Source organism: Struthio camelus, chromosome 3 (genome assembly GCF_040807025.1).
Source record: "Struthio camelus isolate bStrCam1 chromosome 3, bStrCam1.hap1, whole genome shotgun sequence".
In the NCBI taxonomy this organism is placed as follows: domain Eukaryota; kingdom Metazoa; phylum Chordata; class Aves; order Struthioniformes; family Struthionidae; genus Struthio; species Struthio camelus.
The window spans coordinates 11,443-22,629 of NC_090944.1; the positions used below are offsets into that span (position 1 = coordinate 11,443).

At 55.6% G+C, this 11,187-nt stretch overlaps 3 long non-coding RNA genes across 4 annotated transcripts; all 3 read right to left on the reverse strand.

Moving 5' to 3' along the window:
• Positions 1-1,464: 1,464 nt before the first annotated feature.
• Positions 1,465-3,974, reverse strand: LOC138066638 (uncharacterized). Its single transcript, XR_011139921.1, has 4 exons — positions 3,923-3,974; positions 3,778-3,833; positions 3,645-3,685; positions 1,465-1,526 (listed from the first exon to the last, which is right to left on the reverse strand). It is a non-coding gene; the product is annotated as an uncharacterized lncRNA (long non-coding RNA).
• Positions 3,975-5,723: 1,749 nt separating this feature from the next.
• On the reverse strand, positions 5,724-6,535 carry LOC138066637 (uncharacterized). The gene is made up of 4 exons (XR_011139920.1): positions 6,153-6,535; positions 6,023-6,075; positions 5,864-5,927; positions 5,724-5,774 (listed from the first exon to the last, which is right to left on the reverse strand). It is a non-coding gene; the product is annotated as an uncharacterized lncRNA (long non-coding RNA).
• A 1,830-nt stretch (positions 6,536-8,365) lies between these two features.
• Positions 8,366-10,863, reverse strand: LOC138066636 (uncharacterized). Of its 2 annotated transcripts, XR_011139919.1 has the most exons (7): positions 10,801-10,863; positions 10,654-10,706; positions 10,536-10,586; positions 9,307-10,436; positions 9,178-9,212; positions 9,043-9,093; positions 8,366-8,942 (listed from the first exon to the last, which is right to left on the reverse strand). It is a non-coding gene; the product is annotated as an uncharacterized lncRNA (long non-coding RNA). The 2 variants fall into 2 exon arrangements; XR_011139918.1 differs by having other exon boundaries at positions 9,178-10,436.
• Between the last annotated feature and the right edge of the window lie 324 nt (positions 10,864-11,187).

Sequence of the window (11,187 nt, forward strand, 5' to 3'; positions counted from 1 at the left end):
AATACCAAACCCAACCAACAACCACACAATTACCCACACCCTCCCACCGCAGCCATTCCTCACCTCTACTAACACAGCCAATTTCCACCCATTTAAAAGGGAACACTGCACTGCCATGAACAGGCTCCCACCAAAAACATCATTCCTATCCATCAATAAATAAATATACAAAAAATAAAACTATGCTTTGCCTTACAGTTTCACTCTCACAGAAACCCTAACAAGGCCCCATGGATACAGTACTTAGCACAGCCCACACCCTCGACTACACCCACAGGCAAGGCAGCTCCAGCTCCACACACAAAGACACAAACACACAGACACAACAACAATCACAACACAAACAACACTCTCAGCCAGAAAGCCCTACAACAACACATCCCTGCAGCTCACAGGCACAGGAGAAGCCCATAATGGCAAGCAGCTGGCAAAGCCAGGACCCTGAACACACAAGAGGCCAGCCAGAAAGATCCAAGGCTGAAACCACACAGGGAAGACCACCCTGAAAGGATGCCACGAAGGCAAGGAAGAGTGGCCGCAGAAGGCAAGGAAGAGCATCGCCACAAAGATGAATGGCTGCAGAAGGCAAGGAAGAGCAGCCGTGGAAGGCAAGGAAGAACATCGCCGCAAAGATGAACGGCCACGGAATGCAAGGAAGAGCAGCCACAGAAGGCAAGGAAGAGCATCACCACAAAGATGAGCAGCCAACAGAAGGCGAGGAAGAGCATCGCCACAAAGATGAGCGGCCGCGGAAGGCGAGGAAGAGCAGCCGCGGAAGGCGAGGAGCATCGCCACAAAGATGAACGGCCACGGAAGGTGAGCAGTATTGCCACAGAGATGAGCGGCCACAGACAGCTACGATGCAAATTCAGCGCAACACACCAACCCTTTTGGTGGGCGGCACACAAGGAGACACCATCCCTCGACGCAACGCTGAGCGCTCAGGCCACTCAAAAGCCTCCGGATGCCTAACACCCTAGCCCTGCAAAGTTTACACCATGCTCCACCATCACACAGGACAAGAGCAACGTCAAGACCTCAGCAAAACACAGGACACCTACAACACACACAGAACACAGCACACAACAACACAGACACAGGCTGGAGCTGCCTGGCCTACCTCACCCACCTCTCCCTCTACCTCACACGCAGCACTCATCCTGAGGAAGCCTCCACACAACACACTGATTGTCCACACACACACACACACCCACACACCCACACCACCCAAGACACACCAACACCCTTGGCCCCCTCCACTTAGCTTGGGCACTGCCATGCGTCACCATCCATCCTCAACAGCCAGCCTCGATGCCAGGCACACCCTCTCTGATCTTCCTTCAGTCGCAAACCTTCACCCTCACCACCTGCCAAAACAGAGCACAAGCCATCACCTGCATGCCACACACCTCCAGCCTCTTCCCCAAAAAACACCCTCCTCCAAAACAACACGGTCCCTCCGCTCACCTGAAACACGTCCGTTCCAAACTCACACATCGTGCCCAGTGCGCGCACACCCACAGCACCTGGGAAAAACAACACAAAAGTCACTCTTCCGCCAGGCAGCACTCAACAGCCCTACTACAAAGGACTCACCATTCTACTGGATCTCAGATCCTCAGCCATCCGGGAAGAGGCCCCCCACAGCACCTGAAAAAAAGCACAACAAAAGACATTACTGAGAGGCAGCCCGACACCACCCAACGACAGAATAAAGCTCTCAACGACAAGCTGCCCCCTCTTACCTGCTCAGCCTCCGCCTCAGCACTCAACTTCTCCACGCCACAACTGCATCCTACACCTGCAAAGTCAGAGACAATACCACACCTTGAGGGGATGGCCACAAAACCACACCCCATCCACACCCACCCCTTGCTCCCACACTTTTACCTGTGCTGCTCACCCTTCCCCACTGTCAGGCTACAGGAGGCCACGCCAAGCTCTGCCACGCCACCTGCAAAACCAGAACACCACTGGGCAACAGGCACAGCACCAACAACACAACAGCCCCACTCCACGCTCTGCTCCATCTCTCACACCAACACTCACCTGGCCAGCCTCCTCCTAGGCACAAGCAACCCACTTGCCTCACGGCTTCCACCTACAAACACAAAACAAACATTGTTCAGGGAACCGCTGCCCAAGACACCCTCCTACCAACAACACTCACACGCTCACCTGCTTTGCACAGGCCCTGCTCGTCCTCCGTCTCCCTCGGGCACCCACGACTGCTCCACATCTGCAAAAAACAGAAAAATGCAGGACCCAAAGCCTGATCAATCATCATCTGCTCCCCATCACCACTCCACTCTGCACGTTGTCATCACTAAAACCCACAGGCAAGGCACCTCCAGCTCCAAACAAACACGCACACACACAAACAGCACACACAAACACAGAGCAAAGCCCTAGGCAGAAAGAACAATTCCCATGCATAAGACCCTGCTGGCCACAAAGCCCTACAACAGCACAACCGTGCACCTCAGAGGCTCAGGAGAGGCCTAAGAAAGAGTCAAATGCCACAAGCTGTGACAGCAAGGGGCCAGCAAAGCCAGGACTACGGAAGCACAAGAGGCTGGCCAAAAGGACCCAAGGCTGCGACCATGCAGGCAAGAAAACCCTGAAAGGATGCCGCAGAAGACGAGCGAAGAGCGGCCGCCGCAGAAGACGAGCGAAGAGCGGCCGCCGCAGAAGACGAGCGAAGAGCGGCCGCCGCAGAAGACGAGCGAAGAGCGGCCGCCGCAGAAGACGAGCGAAGAGCGGCCGCCGCAGAAGACGAGCGAAGAGCGGCCGCCGCAGAAGACGAGCGAAGAGCGGCCGCCGCAGAAGACGAGCGAAGAGCGGCCGACAAGCGCTCAAACATCACCACAAAGATGGCCAGCCACAGACAGCTATGATGCTAATTCAGTGCAACACACCAGCCCTTCTCACAGGCAGCACAGAAGGAGATATGATCCATTGGCACAATGCTGAGCACTCGGGCCACTCAAAAGCCTCCGGATGCCTACCATGCTACCGATGCAACATCTGTGCCATGCTCCATGAGCACAAAGGACAAGAGCAACATCAACACCTCAGCAAAACACAGGACACCTACAACACACACAGAACACAGCACACAACAACACAGACACTGGCTGGAGCTGCCCGGACTACCACACCCACCTCTCCCTCTACCTCACACACAGCACCCACCCTCAGGAGGCCTCCACACTGTAATGACTGGCAGCCCACGCACACACCCACCCACCCACACACACCACCCAAGACACACCAACACCCTTGGCCCCCTCCACTTAGCTTGGGCACTGCCGTGCATCACCGTCCATCCTCAACAGCCAGCCTCAATGCCAGGCACACCCTCTCTGACCTTCCTTCACTCACAAACCTTCACCCTCACCACCTGCCAAAACAGAGCACAAACCATCACCTGCATGCCACACAGCTCCAGCCTCTTCCCCAAAAAACACCCTCCTCCAAAACAACATGGTCCCTCCGCTCACCTGAAACACGTCCGTTCCAAACTCAGACATCCTGCCCAGTGCGCGCACACCCACAGCACCTGGGAAAAACAACACAAAAGTCACTCTTCCGCCAGGCAGCACCCAACAGCCCTACTACAAACAGCACACCGTGCCACTCACCTCAAATCCTCAGCCATCCGGGAAGAGGCCCCCCACAGCACCTGAAAAAGCACAACAAAAGACATTACTGAGAGGCAGCCCGACACCACCCAACCAAATGATAAAGCTCTCAACAACAAGCTGCCCCTCTCACGTCCTCTGCCTCCATCTCAGCACTCGGCTCCTCCACGCCACAACTGCATCCTACACCTGCAGAACCAGAGAAAACACCACACCTTGAGGGGATGTTTGCAAAACCACACCCCGTCCACACCCACCCCTTGCTCCCACACCTTTACCTGTGCTGCTCACCCTTCCCCACTGTCAGGCTACAGGAGGCCACGCCAAGCTCTGCCACGCACCTGCAAAACCAGAACACCACTGGGCAACAGGCACAGCACCAACAACCCCACACTATGCTCTGCTCCATCTCGCAGACCAACACTCACCTGGCCAGCCTCCTCCTAGGCACAAACAACCCACTTGCCTCATGCCTTCCCACCTACAAACACAAAACAAACATTGTTCAGGGAACCGCTGCCCAAGACACCCTCCTGCAAACAGTACTCACAAGCTCACCTCCTTAGAGCACGTCTCGGTCTTCCTCCATCTCCCTCAAGTACCTGGAACACTGCTCTGCATCTGCAAAAGCAACACAAAAGGGAACACCCAAAGGCAGACCTATCCCCATTCCACTCCCCATCACCACTCCACTCTGCACGCTGTCATCACTAAAACCCACAGGCAAGGCACCTCCAGCTCCAAACAAACACGCACACACACAAACAGCACACACAAACACAGAGCAAAGCCCTAGGCAGAAAGAACGATTCCCATGCATAAGACCCTGCTGGCCACAAAGCCCTACAACAGCACAACCGTGCACCTCAGAGGCTCAGGAGAGGCCTAAGAAAGAGTCAAATGCCACAAGCTGTGACAGCAAGGGGCCAGCAAAGCCAGGACTACGGAAGCACAAGAGGCTGGCCAAAAGGACCCAAGGCTGCGACCATGCAGGCAAGAAAACCCTGAAAGGATGCCGCAGAAGACGAGCGAAGAGCGGCCGCCGCAGAAGACGAGCGAAGAGCGGCCGCCGCAGAAGACGAGCGAAGAGCGGCCGCCGCAGAAGACGAGCGAAGAGCGGCCGCCGCAGAAGACGAGCGAAGAGCGGCCGACAAGCGCTCAAACATCACCACAAAGATGGCCAGCCACAGACAGCTATGATGCTAATTCAGTGCAACACACCAGCCCTTCTCACAGGCAGCACAGAAGGAGATATGATCCATTGGCACAATGCTGAGCACTCGGGCCACTCAAAAGCCTCCGGATGCCTACCATGCTACCGATGCAACATCTGTGCCATGCTCCATGAGCACAAAGAACAAGAGCAACATCAACACCTCAGCAAAACACAGGACACCTACAACACACACAGAACACAGCACACAACAACACAGACACAGGCTGGAGCTGCCCGGACTACCACACCCCCCTCTCCCTCTACCTCACACACAGCACCCACCCTCACGAGGCCTTCACACTGTAATGACTGGCAGCCCAGGCACACACCCACCCACACACCCACACCACCCAAGACACACCAACACCCTTGGCCCCCTCCACTTAGCTTGGGCACTGCCGTGCATCACCGTCCATCCTCAACAGCCAGCCTCAATGCCAGGCACCTCCTCTCTGACCTTCCTTCACTCACAAACCTTCGCCCTCACCACCTGCCAAAACAGAGCACAAACCATTACCTGCATGCCACACAGCTCCAGCCTCTTCCCCAAAAAACACCCTCCTCCAAAACAACACGGTCCCTCCGCTCACCTGAAACACGTCCGTTCCAAACTCAGACATCCTGCCCAACACTAGGACACCCACAGCACCTGGGAAAAACAACACAAAGTTACTCTTCTGCCAGGCAGCACCCAACAGCCCTACTACAAACAGCACACCGTGCCACTCACCTCAAATCCTCAGCCATCCGGGAAGACACCCCCCACAGCACTTGAAAAAACCACAACAAAAGACATTACTGAGAGGCAGCCCGACACCACCCAACCACATGATAAAGCTCTCAACAACAAGCTGCCCCCTCTTACCTGCTCAGCCTCTGCCTCAGCTTCTCCACACCACAACTGCATCCTACACCTGCAGAACCAGAGAAAACACCACACCTTGAGGGGATGTTTGCAAAACCACACCCCGTCCACACCCACCCCTTGCTCCCACACCTTTACCTGTGCTGCTCACCCTTCCCCACTGTCAGGCTACAGGAGGCCACGCCAAGCTCTGCCACGCCACCTGCAAAACCAGAACACCACTGGGCAACAGGCACAGCACCAACAACACAACAGCCCCACTCCACGCTCTGCTCCATCTCTCACACCAACACTCACCTGGCCAGCCTCCTCCTAGGCACAAGCAACCCACTTGCCTCACGGCTTCCCACCTACAAACACAAAACAAACATTGTTCAGGGAACCGCTGCCCAAGACACCCTCCTGCAAACAGCACTCACAAGCTCACCTCCTTAGTGCACATCTCGGTCTTCCTCCGTCTCCCTTGAGTACCTGGAACACTGCTCTGCATCTGCAAAAGCAACACAAACTGCAGCACCCAAAGGCAGACCTATCCCCATTCCACTCCCCATCACCACTCCACTCTGCACGCTGCCATCGCTAAAACCCACAGGCACCTCCAGCTCCAAACAAACATGCACACACACAAACAGCACACACAAACACAAAGGAAAGCCCTAGGCACAAAAAACAGTTCTCACGCATAAGACCCTGCCAGGCACAAAGCCCTACAACACCACAACCCTGTGCCTTTCAGGCTCAGGAGAAGCCCAGGAAAGACTCAAATGCCATGGCCTGTGACAGAAAGGGGCCAGCAAAGCCAAGACCATCACTGGACAAGAGGCCAGCCAGAAAGAAGCAAGGCCACAATAACACAGGGAAGAAAACCCTGAAAGGGAGCCCCAAAGGCAAAGAAGCACGGCCGCCAAAGAAGAGGCGAAGAAGCGCGGCCGCCGAAGAAGAGGCGAAGAAGCTATGTTGCAAATCTGGCACAACACAATGCCCCTTTTCACAGGCGGCACAGGAGATACAATCCCTTTGCACAACACTGAGCGCTGAGGCCAGTCCCAAAGCCTACAGATGACTACTGTGCTAGCCCTGCAAAGTCGTCCTTTGTGCTCCAGGAACACAAAGGACAAGAGCAACATCAAGACCTAAGCAAAAGACAGGACACCTACAACACACAACACACAGCACACAACAACACAGACACAGGCTGGAGCTGCCTGGCCCCAAGCACAACCCCACGGCCTCGACCTCACCAAAAACAATCATCCTAAAGCACTACACTCATGGTCAGCAAACACACACACACACACCCCTACCCCCAGGACAAGCCAACACGCTTGACCCCTCCACTTAGCTTGGGCACAGCTGTGCGTCACTGTCCATCCTCAACAGCCAGCCTCGATGCCAGGCACCTCCTCTCTCTGATCTGCCTTCAGTCACAAACCTTCACCCTCATCACCTGCCAAAACAGAGCACAAGCTGTCACCCGCACACCACGCAGCACCAAACTCTTCCTCCAAAAACACCCTCCTCCCAAACACCACGGTCCCTCCGCTTACCTGTGCCCCGTCCAAACCCCAACATCGTGGCCGGGCGGACACCCACAACACCTGGGAAAGGCAACACAACACAGTTACTCTTCCGCCAGAAAACGCCCAATAGCCCTACAACAAAGAACTCACCATTCCACTCACCCCAAATCCTCTGGCAAAAGGCCCCCCCACAGCACCTGAAAAAAAGCACAACAGAAGACATCACCAAGAGCCAGCCCAACACCCCCCAGTCACAGAATAAAGCGCTCAATGACAAGCTGCCCCTCACACCTGCTCAGCCTCCGTCTCGGCACTCAGCTTCTCTACGCCACCACTTCACACAATGCCTGCAAAAACACAGAAAACACCACACCTTGAGGGCATGCCCACAAAACCAAAGTCCTTCGGCACCCACCCTTTCCTCCCACACCTTCACCTATGCCGCTCCACTCTGCACGCTGCCATTGCTAAAAATCCACAGGCAAGGCACCTCCAGCCCCAAACAAACGTGCACACACAAACAGCAGACACAAACACAGCAGAAAGCCCTAGGCACAAAGAACAATTCTCACACATAAGACCCTGCCGGGCACAAAGCCCTATGACACCACAACCGTGCAGCTTCAAAGCTCAGGAAAAGCCCACGAAAGAGTCAAACACCATGGCCTGTGACAGAAAGGGGCCAGCAAAGCCAAGACCATCACTGGACAAGAGGCCAGCCAGAAAGAAGCAAGGCCATGATCACACAGGGAAGAAAACCCTGAAAGGGAGCCCCAAAGGCAAAGAAGCGCGGCCGCCGAAGAAGAGGCGAAGAAGCGCGGCCGCCGAAGAAGAGGCGAAGAAGCGCGGCCGCCGAAGAAGAGGCGAAGAAGCGCGGCCGCCGAAGAAGAGGCGAAGAAGCGCGGCCGCCGAAGAAGAGGCGAAGAAGCGCGGCCGCCGAAGAAGAGGCGAAGAAGCGCGGCCGCCGAAGAAGAGGCGAAGAAGCGCGGCCGCCGAAGAAGAGGCGAAGAAGCGCGGCCGCCGAAGAAGAGGCGAAGAAGCGCGGCCGCCGAAGAAGAGGCGAAGAAGCGCGGCCGCCGAAGAAGAGGCGAAGAAGCGCGGCCGCCGAAGAAGAGGCGAAGAAGCGCGGCCGCCGAAGAAGAGGCGAAGAAGCGCGGCCGCCGAAGAAGAGGCGAAGAAGCGCGGCCGCCGAAGAAGAGGCGAAGAAGCTATGTTGCAAATCTGCAACAACACAATGCCCCTTTTCACGGGCGGCACAGCAGATACAATCCCTTTGCACAACACTGAGCGCTGAGGCCAGTCCCAAAGCCTACAGATGACTACTGTGCTAGCCCTGCAAACTCATCCTTTGTGCTCCAGGAACACAAAGGACAAGAGCAACAGCAACACCTAAGCAAAAGACAGGACACTTACAACACACAACATACAGCACACAACAACACAGACACAGGCTGGAGGTGCCCGGCCCCAAGCACAACCCCACGGCCTTGACCTCACCGAAAACAATCATCCTAAAGCACTACACTCATGGTCAGCAAACACACACACACACCCCTACCCCCAGGACAAGCCAACCCTTGACCCCTCCACTTAGCTTGGGCACTGCCATGCATCACCATCCATCCTCAAGAGCCAGCCTCGATGCCAGGCACCTCCTCTCTGATCTGCCTTCAGTCACAAACCTTCACCCTCATCACCTGCCAAAACAGAGCACAAGCTGTCACCCACACACCACGCAGCACCAGCCTCTTCCTCCAAAAACACCCTCCTCCCAAACACCACGGTCCCTCCGCTTACCTGTGCCCCGTCCAAACCCCAACATCGTGGCCGGGCGGACACCCGCAGCACCTGGGAAAGGCAACACAACACAGTTACTCTTCTGCCAGGCAACGCCCAATAGCCCTACAACAAAGAACTCACCGTTCCACTCACCCCAAATCCTCTGGCAAAAGGCCCCCCCACAGCACCTGAAAAAAAGCACAACAGAAGACATCACCAAGAACCAGTCCAACACCCCCCAGTCACAGAATAAAGCGCTCAATGACAAGCTGCCCCTCACACCTGCTCAGCCTCCGTCTCGGCACTCAGCTTCTCTACGCCACAACTTCACACAATGCCTGCAAAAACACAGAAAACACCACACCTTGAGGGCATGCCCACAAAACCAAAGTCCTTCAGCACCCACCCTTTCCTCCCACACCTTCACCTGTGCCGCTCCACTCTGCACGCTGCCATTGCTAAAAATCCACAGGCAAGGCACCTCCAGCCCCAAACAAACGTGCACACACAAACAGCAGACACAAACACACCAGAAAGCCCTAGGCACAAAGAACAATTCTCACACATAAGACCCTGCCGGGCACAAAGCCTGACAAGACCACAACCGTGCAGCTTTGAGGCTCAGGAAAAGCCCACGAAAGAGTCAAACACCATGGCCTGGGATGGAAAGGGGTCAGCAAAGCCAGGACCATCACTGGACAAGAGGCCAGCCAGAAAGAAGCAAGGCCATGATCACACAGGGAAGAAAACCCTGAAAGGGAGCCCCCGAGGCGAAGAAGCGCGGCCGCCCGAGGCGAAGAAGCGCGGCCGCCCGAGGCGAAGAAGCGCGGCCGCCCGAGGCGAAGAAGCGCGGCCGCCCGAGGCGAAGAAGCGCGGCCGCCCGAGGCGAAGAAGCGCGGCCGCCCGAGGCGAGCCACAGATGCTACAATTCAAATCTGGCACGACACAACGCCCCTTTTCACGGGCGACACAGGAGGAGATGCAAACTCTTCGCACAACACTGAGTGCTCAGGCCACTCCAAAAACCTGCAGACGCCTACCGTGCTAGCCCTGCAAAGTCTGCATCGTGCTCCATGAGCACAAAGGACAAGAGCAACATCAACACCTCAGCAAAACACAGGACACCTACAACACACACCGAACACAGCACACAACAACACAGATACAGGCTGGAGCTGCCCGGCCTAGCACACCCCCCTCTCCCTCTGCCTCACACACAGCACTCATCCTCAGGAGGACTCTGCACTGTAATGACTGGCAGCACACGCACACACACACACCCCAAGACAAGCCAACACCCTTGGCCCTCCCAACTTAGCTTGGGCACTGCTGCGCCGTCCTCAAGAACCAGCCTCGATGCCAGGCACATCTGTTCTGCTCTTCCTTCAGTCACAAACCTTCACCTTCACCACCTACCAAAACACAACACAAGCGGTCACCTGCACGCCAGATGCCTCCAGCCTCTTCACCAAAAACACCCTCCTCCCAAACACCACGGTCCCTCCGCTCACCTGCGGCCTGTCCAAACTCCAACATTGTGGCTGGGCGGACACCTGCGGCACCTAGGAAAGGCAACACAGTTACTATTCTGCCAGGCAACGCCCAACAGCCCTACAACAAAGGACACACCTTTCTACTGCAGCTCACACCCTCAGCCACCCCAGAAAAGGCCCACACAGCACCTGAAAAAGCACAACAAAAGACATCACTGAGAGGCAGCCCAGCACCAGCCCCACGGCACAGTAGAGCCCTAACCCAAACAGCTCCCCCTCTTACCTGCTCAGCCTCCGACTCAGCGCTTGGCTTCACCACACCACAACTGCACCCAATGCAAAAAAAACTAGGGTACAAAACTAGGAAAAAATGTTTTCCCTGAACCCCTCCTGCCTCTTCTTTTCTGCAGTCCTGCTGAGCAACAAACAATTCCCCAACTCTCATCATCTCAGAAGAGCCCAGTGAAGAAGCTGCATCCCTTCCACAATAAACTCAAAAACACCAGAAAACAACAGTGACCGTCAACAAAAGATACAACAGGATATTCAGAAGCCCTTTTTCAGCCCAAACAACCCACACCGAGATGCTACCCAAGAAAAAACCCTATCTCCTACAAACACTTCCCTCTCATAATCACAGCTCCAGCTCAAGCTGCCTCATTGCTCTTCT